Genomic DNA, 12,035 nt, shown 5'->3' on the forward strand with positions numbered 1-12,035 from the left:
GTTAAGCTTCAGCAAGGCAAAAAGAACCCTTATTTTATTCTGATTAAAAGGATAATACATGTTCATATAAAATATTCAAACATTTCTAAAGTTGTATAGAAACAATAAAAACCATTGAAAAACTCTAGTTCCTACATATGGCTGCTATACATTATTATAAAGATTTGAGGGGGGCTCCTGGGTGGCCCAGTCGGTTAGGCATCCGACTCTTGATTTTGGCTCAGGTCATGATCTCATGGTTCATGAGTTCAAGCCTCTTGTTGGACTCTGTGCTGACAGCACGGAGCCTGCTTGGGATTCTCTCTCTCCTTCTCTCTTGCCCCTGCCCTGTTCATGCTCTCAAAATAAATAAATGAAAACTTAAAAAAATAGATTTGGGGGAATATCTTTCCAGATGTCTATTCATGGATATATAAAAATACATTCTAAAATATTAATGAGTTACTACTAAACATGTTATTTTGTAACTAAGTTTTTTCACTTAGCAGTGTGGCTTTCCAGGTCAGTGAATAACTGACATACCTAAATACACATCATATTCTTTAATGGCTGCATAATATCCTATCCCTGCATGTGTCACAATGTATTCAAAGAATCACCACTTTGGATTGCATATAATTTTTTGAGAGAATAAATTACAGTGTAATGACTATGTGATTTTACTTTTGTACATTTGTCCAATTATTTCTTTTGGACAATTTCCTAGCAATGAACTTTGCTGGATCAAAAATATCCACCTTTGAGCTTTTGAATTTTCTTTTGTTTTTCCAAAGTTCTTATTTTTATTTTGAGAGAGAGACAGATACAGCGCAAGTGGGGGGAGTGGCAGAGAGACAGGGAGAGAGAGAGAATCCCAAGCAGATTCCACAATGTCAGAACAGAGCCCTACACGGGGCTTGAACTCACAAACACTGAGATCATAACCTGAGTAGAAATCAAGAGTTGGACGGTCAACTGGCTGAGCTACCCAGGTGCTCCTGAATTTTCTTAAATTTATATTGCCAAATTGCCTTCAGAAATTTTGTACTCTCACCAAAACTACATGAGAATGTCTGTTCCCCTGCAGCCTTGCAAACACTGAGGTTTGTCCATCTTTTCCAACTTTGGCAATATAATAGGTGCATCAGTTCTATTTCTGTGTAACAAATTACCACAAACTTAACAACTGAAACCATATTTAATTATCTCACGGGGTCTGAGAATCAGGCATTCAGGCACAGTTGAACTGGGTCCCTCTAAATTCTCTCAAAATTTTCACTGCAATCAAACCATAAGCCGGGGCCTGGGACTTATCTGAAGGTTTAATTAAGGGAGGATTTGCTTCTAAGCTGACTTACATGGCTGTTGGCAGGATTTAGTTTCTTTTGGGTTGTTGGATTGAGGGCTTCAGTTTGCAGCTGGCTACTGGCCAGAGGCTGTCCCTCAGTTCCCTGCCACGTGTGCCTCTCCAACACGGCAACTTGCTTCATCAAAACCATCAAGGAAGTAAGTCTGCTGGCCAGATGGAACTCAGAATCTTTTGCAATCTGATCATAGAAATGACATTCCCTCAATGTTGAAGTAGTCTATTGTTTCTTAGAAGCAAGTTATTTAAGGAGATGGGATGATACAAAGCCATAAACACCAGAAGAAGAGATTATTAGGGTCCATGTTGGAACATGCCTCCCAAAATCCCCCCTCTGGTCCTCAATGATTCACATCACTTCCACACGCAAAACACATCATCCTCTCCTAAGGCCCTCAGGGGTTTCATCCCATTATAGCATCTGCTCAAAGTTCAGAATCTCATCATCTAAATCAGGTCCTGCTACAAAGGAAGCTACTTAGGTGTAGTTTTGGTAGGTATATCTCCTGGAGCACAGTTCTTTTCAATTTAGGGGGACTGTGAAACTAAAGAGATAGATTTTCTTCCTCCTAGACACCTAACAGACAGTGGTGTGACAGGCGAAGGAAAACAGCTAAGTCATTGCCAATCACATTGGGGAAAATGGTAGATACAAAAGCATCAGTGATCCAGAGCAACTCAGAAATAACTCCTCAGCAAATGTTGGACATTCTTTGGTTAGGCTTCAAGGTCTAGGTATAGTTCTCTGTGGTCCTTGACTCCACCCCCTAGAATCTTGGTCCCATATTCTGAATCTCTGTTCCTTTTCGCGAAAGTAGCAGAAGTTGGCAGTGTACGTGGTTTTCTCAGCCTGACTCCTGCCAGTAGAATTTGGGAAGCCCAACACCTTCTTTTCATTTTTGTACTGTCTCTGTCCCATCCAGTCCAAAGTGGCAGTGTTTTGGTGATGCAATTTTCTCATAAACTTTGTGGGTCAACTATGAATTTCACTGGGGTTCACTCTACTGCACAAAAGCCAATCCAAAATCTCTTCTGGGTAAGACCTTCTCTACTGTGGGCCCCTCTTGATTTTGCTAAGAAAAAAAAAAAACAAAAAAAAAAAACAACCGCTCCTAAACTTCCTAGAAGATCTATGGGTTAATTGAGAGGTTCCTTGAAGCATACCCTTAAACTCTCTCAAGATCCTTCATGTGACTGAATAGTATGATCCTTCGATCTTTCTGAGGTTTTAACAAAAGGTTCTTAAGTCACACTCTCAGCTTTTTCTCCATACTACTTTCTCAGTCAGTGCTTAGAAGCCAGTCCCCCGGGGGGCCTGGCTTGCTCAGGCAGTTAAGCTTCTGACTTTGGCTTGGGCCATGATCTCACTGTTATGGGTTCATGCCCCACATTGGGCTCTGCGCTGACAACTTGGAGCCTGCTTCCGATTCTGTCTCTCCCTCTCTCTCTGCCCCTCCCCCACTTGCAGTCTGCCTCTCTCTCAAAAATAAATAAACATTAAAAAAAAAAAAAAGCCAGTCCTCCATTTTAGCATCTTTTCCCATCTGAAGAGGCTAAAAAATTCCAGAATTATCAAGTCCTGGCTTCTTTTGCTTAATAGTTATTCTCTTATTTCTCTCCTCTTACATTTTACTATAAATATCAAGAAGAAACCCAGTGGCACCTTCAACACTTTTGCTTGAAAATTTTCATGATTGCATGTCTACGTTCATCACTTAGAGGTCTTGCTTTCCACGTAATTGCAGAAAACACCTGGCTAAATTTTCTGCTATTACAAAAAAAAAAAAAAAAATGTTCCTGGGGCACCTGGGTGACTCGGTTAAGCGTCCAACTTCAGCTCAGGTCATGATCTCACATTTCGTGAGTTCGAGCCCCGCGTGTGGCTCTCTGCTAACAGCTCGGAGCCTGGAGCCTGCTTCTGATTCTGTGCCTCCCTCTCTCTCTCTGTCCCTCGGCCACTTGTGCTCTGTCTCTCTCTCTCTCTCTCAAATACAAATAAACATTTAAAATATTCAAAAACATGTTCCTCATGTCCTTTTAAGCCTCCTGGGCACTGTATTTAAAGTCCATTATTTCTTCTCACAAACCGTTCAAGACAATTTGGCTTTCCTTTTTGTGCTCCTCAAAATTTTTCCAGCCTTCGACCACTGTTTGGTTTCAAACCCACTCCCACATTTTCACGTATTTATTACAGCACCCCCTATTAGGCACCAAAATCCCACAATTAGTTATCTGTTGCTACAAAACAATATTCCCACAAATTTACCAACTGAAAAACAGTACCTATTTATTATCTCACAGTTTCTGTGAATCATGAATATGGATACAGCTTAACTGGATGCTCTGCTTTGGTGCCCCTCAGAAGGACGTTAGCCAGCACTGGAGTCTTATCAGGGAAGATTCCGTTTCCAAATTCATGTGGTTGTTGGCAGGATTTAGTTCTTTCTGGATCATCCGACTGAGCATCTTGCTTTCTTGCTGGCTGCTGGTAGGAGGCCACCCTCAAATTTCTTGCCCCATGTGCCTCTCCTCAGGGAAGCTCACTTTACCAAACAAGCAAGAGACGAGAAAATAGGATTTTCCAGCAAGACGACAGCTACAGTTTTATGTAATGTAATCACCCTTTGCCATATTCTATGGTTAGAAGTAAGTCATGGGTTTCTCCCATGCTCCAGGGGAGGAAGTTACACAAGGATGTGAATACCAGGAGTCAGGATAACTGGGCAGCATCTTAAGAGTCTTTCATCCACAAAATACTGGTGCCTTCAGTTAGGGACCTATCTTCGTGTGTAAATGGCCATTGGGTTTTTATTCCCATTAATATGAACATCAACCATTCTTTTAAATATGTCCTGAACATTTACATGTGCTAGGCATTATGTTAGGTACAGGGTATAATGATGAACAAAGCCATACACAGGTCTTGTTCTCATGGAAATTATAGTCAGAGAGAGAGAAAAAATAATTCTGTGAATAAATGTGAAATTACAATTTTGACAAATACTATGAAAATCTGTGGTGCTATGAAAATATGTAATATGAGGAAGTGACTGGATCTGGTGGTTGAGCACAGCCTGTGGGAGGATGTTTCACTTGAGATATGAAGAATGAGTAGGAATTAACCAGGGAAACCCCAAGGAAGAGAAATACAAGGGGCTTATAAGAGCAGAAATCATCGAGTGATTGAGGAATGAAAAATGTGATTAGAGCAAAGAAACCAAGAGTCACCTCCAGATTCTCATCTGTGCTTTGGAGTCTACACCTGTGTATTCACCTGCCTATCTTCATCTGGATATTTTGTACTCCTCAAAATCAATGCATATAAAACCATACCACTAATCTTGGCTTGCCAAACTTAGTTCTTTCCCAATATTCCCTATCTCAGTGAATGGCACCACCATCTGTGCAACTGGAAGTGAGAAGCATAGGAATCATTCTTGAAAATTCCATCGTCCTCAATCCCTTGCCAAAATCTTAAGGACTTTATCACCAGTTACAGAAATGCTCACCACAATCCAGATATACCAAATTTTCTCATGTCCCAAGCCTTTACTTTTGCTGGTCTCCATGCTTAGAATTAATCTCCACCCCCTTCCTTCTCTTCTTGGCAACATCCTACTCATCCTTCAAGACTTAACCTAAACAGAAGGAAAAAATCAACAAAATTAAAGGCAGACTAGAGAATGGGAGAAGATATTTGCAAATGACATATCTGATAAAGGGTTAGTATCCAACATTTATAAAGAACTTATCAAACTCAACACCAAAAAACAAATAACCCAGTTAAGAAATGGGCAGTAGGCACGAATAGACACTTTTCCAAAGAAGATGTCCAGATGGCCAACAGACACATGAAAATATTCTCAACATCACTCACCATCAGGGAACTACAAATCAAAACCACAGTGAGATACCACCTCACATCTGTCAGAATGACTAAAATTAACAACATAAGAAACAACAGGTGTTGGCGAGGATGAGGAGAAACGGGAACTCTCTTGCACTGTTGATGGGAATGCAAACTGGTGCAGCCACTCTGAAGAACAGTATGGAGGTTCCTCAATAAAATGCAAATAGAACTACCCTACAATACAAGAATTGCACTATTAGGTATTTACCCAAAGGATACAAAAATACAGATTTGAAGGGGTACATGCACCCCAATGTTTATAGCAGCATTATCAACAATGGCCAAACTATGGAGAGAGCCCAAATGTCCATCAACTGATAAATGGTTAAAGAAGATGTGGTATATATATTATATAAAATACATACATACATATATATATATATATATGTATATATATATAATATATATATAATGGAATATTACTCAGCCATCAAAAAGCATGAAGTATTCATAATGACATGGATGGAGCTAGAATATATTATACTCAGCAAAATAAGTCAATCAGAGAAAGAAAAAAACCATATGATTTCACTCATATGTATAATTTAAGAAACAAGACAAATGTACATATGGGAAGGGGGGGAGAGAAGAGAGGGAAACAAACCACAAGAGACTCTTAATGATAGAGAACAAACTATGGGCTGATGGAGGGAGGTGGGTGGGAGATGGGATAGATAGGTGATGGGTAACTAAGGAGGGCACTTATTGTGATAAGCACTGGAAGTTGTATATAAGTGATGAATCACTGAATTCTGGAAATAATCTCTCCCACCTTAGTGATGCCAAATATTTTGTATATATCTTATCATCCCTGTTACAGGTTGTGTTCTCTGGGAAGCAGACTTCGAGATAGATCAGCATATTAGGAAGTGCTCTCAGAAACAGTGCCTGTAGAAGGGAGGGAAGGAAGTAGGACTGGGCAGAGGGAAAACTGAGCTATCATACAGTGCTAACAATCCTCAGCCAAGCCCATGGAGTGCTCTGGGGCTGGGATGGTCTTTTAAAATTGTCCCAGGGGGGTTATGGGGGTGTTAGGGGGGTGCCTGGGTGGCTCAGACAGTTGAGCCTCAGACTTTTGATTTTGTCTCAGGTAATGATCCGAGGGTCATGGGATCGAACCTTGTGTTGTGTTCTGGGCTGAGCGTGGAGTTTGCTTGGGATTATCTCTCTCTCTCCCCTGTTCCTTTTCCCTGCTTGTACTCTCTCTCTCTTTCTTTCTCAAATAAAATAAGATAAGGTCGCCTAGGTGGCTCAGTCAGTTAAGTGTCCAACTCTTCATTTGGACTCAGTTCAAGATCTCATAGTTTGTGAGATCGAGCCCTGTGTCAGGCTCCATGCCATCAGCACAGAGCCTGCTTAGGATTCTCTCTCCCCCTCTCTCTCTGGTCCTCCCCTGAGCACATGCTCTTTCTCTCAAAATAAAAATTAAAACTTAAAAAAAAACTTTAAGAAGTAAAATAAAATAAGTCCCAAGTTAGGACAAGGCGGCCAAGATTTTATACTCCCAGGCTATTGGGTGACTCGATGTAGGCTATTCCTGGAAGGAGACATGACTTTGGCTGAGGAGGTTTTCCTCAGTAATCTTCCCAAAAGTCTGACACCTACCTCAGGGATGCCTTCTAGTAATACTCCCAGAGTTGGGGATAAGTTCCTCATTATTGAAGGGGCATCTGAGAAGCACATCACAGCATCCACTATAATCCCCATGTTCAAATCAACTTACTATAGCAATACTATCTTGCATTAAGGCTATTTTAAAAAGGGTCCATTATACTCACTAGGTTCTGAGATTTCTGAGGACAATATGCATTTAAATCAGAGTTGCAATTTAATAACAGTACAGTGAAGAAATGACTAAATGACCCGAGGAGACTAATTAACCAAAAACATGGGAGCCTAATTGATGAAACCAAATGTCAATTTCTTCCTTTACACCAGTATTTTTCAACCATATTTTCATTATCACCCCGCTAAGTGCCTTTTTAGTTATTTTTTCCCTAATTACCCCCTGTGAACTAGTAATGCCACAGATATATTGCATATCTTTGCATCTAGTATATTTTATTTGTGTGTTATACGTTTCTTAAAGTATTTTTTGCCCCAAGAACCAGTTATTTGTACCACCATGGGAACAACATTGGTTCATCAAGAATGCACGATTTATGCCAATAAATGTAACTGCTAAGAGAATCAGAGTACTTAAGCCAACTCTTCGACCCATTCTCTCTTATGTGGTAGAGTCTATATGAGATGCCACATGGGTGTGGTGTGCTGAGCATGAAATCAGTGCAAAGGGGGTTAAATGACCTTAGCAGTCACCTGTTGAGCCAAGATGGTCTGATACCCTTTTCCCCACCGCAAGATAATAGTGACACAATAGTTGAGTAGTCAAGGAGGGCCTCCATTATTTTGTTTAGCCTCTGTACAAACTACTGCTTTTGTCATTTACTTTTTGTTGCTTATTTTTAATTATAAAGTATTTCTGGCATATAAAAAGTAGAGATAATATAAGAAGGCACTTCTACCCACAACCTAGTTTGAGATAAAACATGACAGATACATTTGCAGTCCCCTGTGGACTCACTCCAGTCTCATTTCTGTCTCACTCTCCCTAGAAATAACCACTATCCTCAATTTGGTGTTCATTATTCCCGTGCATGGTTTTGCATTTTTATTTATAAATCTGTCTTTTAAACTTTATACACATGATATCAGAATGTACATCTCCTTTGCTAGGTTTATTGTGGCATGGCATTCCACCAAATGAATTTGCAGTAACTTTTGCTTTTATTATCACATTCAGTCTTCTCTTCTTCCCTTGGCCCCTACCTTCATGCCCCAACCAGTTTTTACTTCCATGCAGGTTCTTAGCATATCTTCTGATCTTTTAAAGAGAATGCGAAATATCCTGGCCCTTTCAGCAAAGATAAATTATCTTTCAGCTTAGGATATTTCTGCAGATAATTTCATTATTTATTAATTCTTACTTATTTATTCTGAGGATAACCCTTTCCTGACCATAGTTCCAAAGTCTTGGCACACTCAAACTGTAGTTTCCTGCTTTACTGTAAAATCACTCTCTTGGTGTATAATCCTGTGGCCCAGGAGTTTACAACGGCAGCAGACTACATTTTGAAGACCCAAGTCAACATTTTCCTTCCATGAGCCCTCAGAGATAAGCTACTTGAGTGGAAGCTTCCTGCACAGTTATGGACTGAAGGTTTGTGTTCCCCTGCCCCCCAAATTCATCTGTTCAAGCCCTAACCCCTAGTGTGACTGTATTTGGAGATAGGGCCTTTAAGGAAATAATTAAGGTTAAATGAAGTCATAGGGTAGGGCTTTGATCTGAAAGGACCAGTATCTTTAATACAGGAGTGCTGGTGCATAGGGGTACACGCACCCCTATGTTTATAGCAGCGCTTTCAATAAGAGCCAAATTATGGAAACAGCCTAAATGTCTATCAACTGGTGAATGGATAAGGAAGATGTGGTTTATATATACAATGGCATACTACTTCGCAATGAGAAAGAATGAAATCATGCCATTTGCAGCAACGTGGATGGAACTGGAGGGTATCGTGCTAAGTGAAATAAGTCAGTCAGAGAAAGACAGATATCATATGGTTTCACTCACCTGTGTAGATCTTGAGAAACTTAACAGAAGACCATGTGGGAAGGAAAGGGGGAAAAAAAGATAGTAACAGAGAGGGAGGGAGGCAAACCATAAGAGACTCTTAAATACAGGGAACAAACTGAGGGTTGATGGGGGGATGAAGGAGAGGGGAAAGTGGGTGATGGGCATTGAGGAGGGCACTTGTTGGGATGAGCACTGGGTGTTGCATGTAAACCAATTCAACAATAAATTATATTAAAAAATAATAAATAATTAAAATTTAAAAATTTAAAAAACGATACTTACATATATAAAAAAAAGGATTAGTATCCTTATGTGACACCAGAGTTCACTGGCCTTCTATCTACCTTGTGAGAACACAGTAGGAAAACGGCCATCTACAAGCCAGGAAGAGAGCCCTTACCAGAAATTGACCATACTGACACCTTGATCCTGGATTTCCAGCTTCCAGAACCACGAGAAAATAAATCTTTTGTTTTAGCTACCCCGTCTAGGGAATTTTATTATGGCAGCCTGAACATACAGATACACACTCTATTCCCAAGAACTGATCACACAGGATACTGAAAAAGAGGAGCAGCCAAGGGGTCAAAGGCAAGGAAAAGGCTGGCTTCTACTCTGACTCTAGGGTATGACGACACTTTGAAGCTTTTTTTTTTTTCTTCAGTGAAATGAGAGGCTTTAAGTAGAACTTCTTCAGGTCCCTTAAAACTTCCTAATTAAAAGGGTTAGATTACATTTGTGGGCTATGACTCAGGCAATTACACTGCTAGGATTCTATCTTTAAGAAGTAATTATGGATAGTCACAAAGATTTAGTTCATGCCAGAACTGCATTCAATGGCAAGAAACAAAAACAAAAACCCCTGTAATCTAACTATCCAACAATAAAGTACGTTAAATTACAGTAGAGCCAGACAGTAGAATAAGTGAATATTTATTGTGTAAGCCTATAAAAACTGCTTTTGTTAAGAAACATCAAGGATATAGTATTGAGAAACCTTGTTTTTTAAAGTCGTAGATTGGCAAAAATTTTGTTAGAAATCCCCTCAGTGAGACTGGAACGACATCGCACTGTTGTAAGGACCTGAGCCATGCAGTTCACTTTCTAAAAATTTCCTTGAACTGTTTTTTTTTTTTTTTTTTTGAGGTGTAGCAACATAAACTCTAATATTTAAAGTATACAACTTGATAAGTTTTGACCTGTACGTATGTAAACATCATAGAACCATCACAACAATAAAGATAATGAACATATCCATGACTCCCTGGTTTTCTGGTACCCCTTTGTAATCGCTCCCTCCTACTTCTTGCTCCCACCCCTCCCTGCAAGTAACTATTTTATCTGCTTTCTGTCTCTATACTTTGCATTTCCTAGTTTTATATAAATGGAATCATATTCTATGTACTCTTTTTGCCTGGCTTCTTTCACTCAGCATAATTATGTGGAGATTCATCCATGTCGTTGCACGTATTTATAATTCATTCCTTTTTACTCCCAAGTGGTATTCCACTGTATGAGTCACTTTGACACTTAGAAAATGCAGGGGTTTTTTTGAGGGGGGGGGGCGGTGCCTGGGTGGCTCAGTCAGTTAAGCGACTGACTCTAGATTTTGGTTCAGGTCGTGATCTCAGGGCCCCACATCAGGTTCCACGCTGGTGACATTGGGCCTGGTTGGGATTCTCTTTCTCTCTCCCTCTTTCTCCCCCTCCCAGCTCTCTCTCTCTTTCAAAAATAAACTTAAAAAAAAAAAAAAGGATAAAGCAGTGTTTTAATTCCAACCCACGTTTCAGGCTTCAGAAACATTTCACATTTATCTTAATTTTGCCATTTCCAAGGAATTAGGATTCTGAGTCTACTTGGGTCAGGCCTGATAACTCCCTTATACACAACCAGTTTTGCTTTGAGTCTTTCAAAGCATTGCTTCATTTAAACTTTACCTAAACTTCATTCTGCTACAATAAGCCCAACTTTGTGGAACTACAGGTGTGTTTCTGGTTTTAGATAGGCTTTATCCACTGACATGAATGTTCATGACCACATTAAGTGCAAAACAGTAAATAGTGTACAACCTTATCTATGTTTTTAAAATATAAATACTTGAGGGGTACCTGGGCGGCTCAGGTGGTTAAGCGTCCGACTTCAGCTCAGGTCCTGATCTCACTGTTCTTGGGTTCGAGCCCCACATCTTGTGCTGACAGCTCAGAGCCTGGAGCCTGCTTCAGATTCTGTCCCCTCTCTTTCTCTGCCCCTTCCCCACTTATGTTGTCTTTCTTTCTCAAAAACAAATAAATAAACTTTAAAATAAATGTGTAAAACATATATATATAATATATACATATATATACATAGGTAACATATACATATATTACAAAACCTGGAAAAATGACTATAAAGTTATATATGAAAATGATGTTATCTGTATTACTGAACAAAGTAAAATTTTAAATTTATTTCAAAGTTTTTTTTTAAAGGTATTTTTAGGGACAGTCACAGAAAAAAGCAAGGTGAAATGATTTTACGTAATCAATACTTGCTAGGCTGCCCAAGGAACAGGGAAATCCTGCTACTCTTATTGTATAATCTGCCCAATTCCTAAATCCACAGGTGTTAACCTAGAATGGGCAGTGGAACCTCTTAGGAAATTCATCACATTTCCCGTCTCTGGAAACAAAATGTTAAGAATGGGATTATAAATCTAACTTCATAAACATAAATGGAATTTGGAACCTTGTAGAGTTAAAGCAGATCCCAATGATATCTTCAAAGTTTTAGGCCTTATAATTTACACTGTCTTTAATTATAAGTCTATAAAAGCTTAGCAAGAGTGGCTTATTTTTATTATTATTTACAAAACTCCCTTCCACCCATTAATCACAACATGCATTTACAATACTGTTGCAAAGTAGGTCAAAATACTCCTTAATACAGTTTTGGCATTAGGTGCTTATTAATCTTATCCCATTTATATTCTTTGAGAAAGTCTGCACAGTTGACCCTTGAAAAACACGAAGTTGAACTGCTTGGGTCTACTTATACATGCATTTCTTTCAACAAATAAACAGCACAGTACTGTAAATGTATTTTCCTTAAGATTTTCTTAACATTTTTTTTCTCTAGCTTACTTTAAGACTTATTTAAGACGA

General features: G+C 39.3%; 1 long non-coding RNA gene across 1 annotated transcript; it reads right to left on the reverse strand.

Annotated features, from left to right (window-relative positions):
* Positions 1-3,315: 3,315 nt before the first annotated feature.
* Positions 3,316-11,030, reverse strand: LOC122210779. The gene is made up of 3 exons (XR_006198238.1): positions 11,001-11,030; positions 4,855-4,983; positions 3,316-3,888 (listed from the first exon to the last, which is right to left on the reverse strand). It is a non-coding gene; the product is annotated as an uncharacterized LOC122210779 (long non-coding RNA).
* Positions 11,031-12,035: the final 1,005 nt, after the last annotated feature.

The sequence above is a fragment of the Panthera leo genome, chromosome F2 (assembly GCF_018350215.1).
Source record: "Panthera leo isolate Ple1 chromosome F2, P.leo_Ple1_pat1.1, whole genome shotgun sequence".
NCBI lineage: Eukaryota > Metazoa > Chordata > Mammalia > Carnivora > Felidae > Panthera > Panthera leo.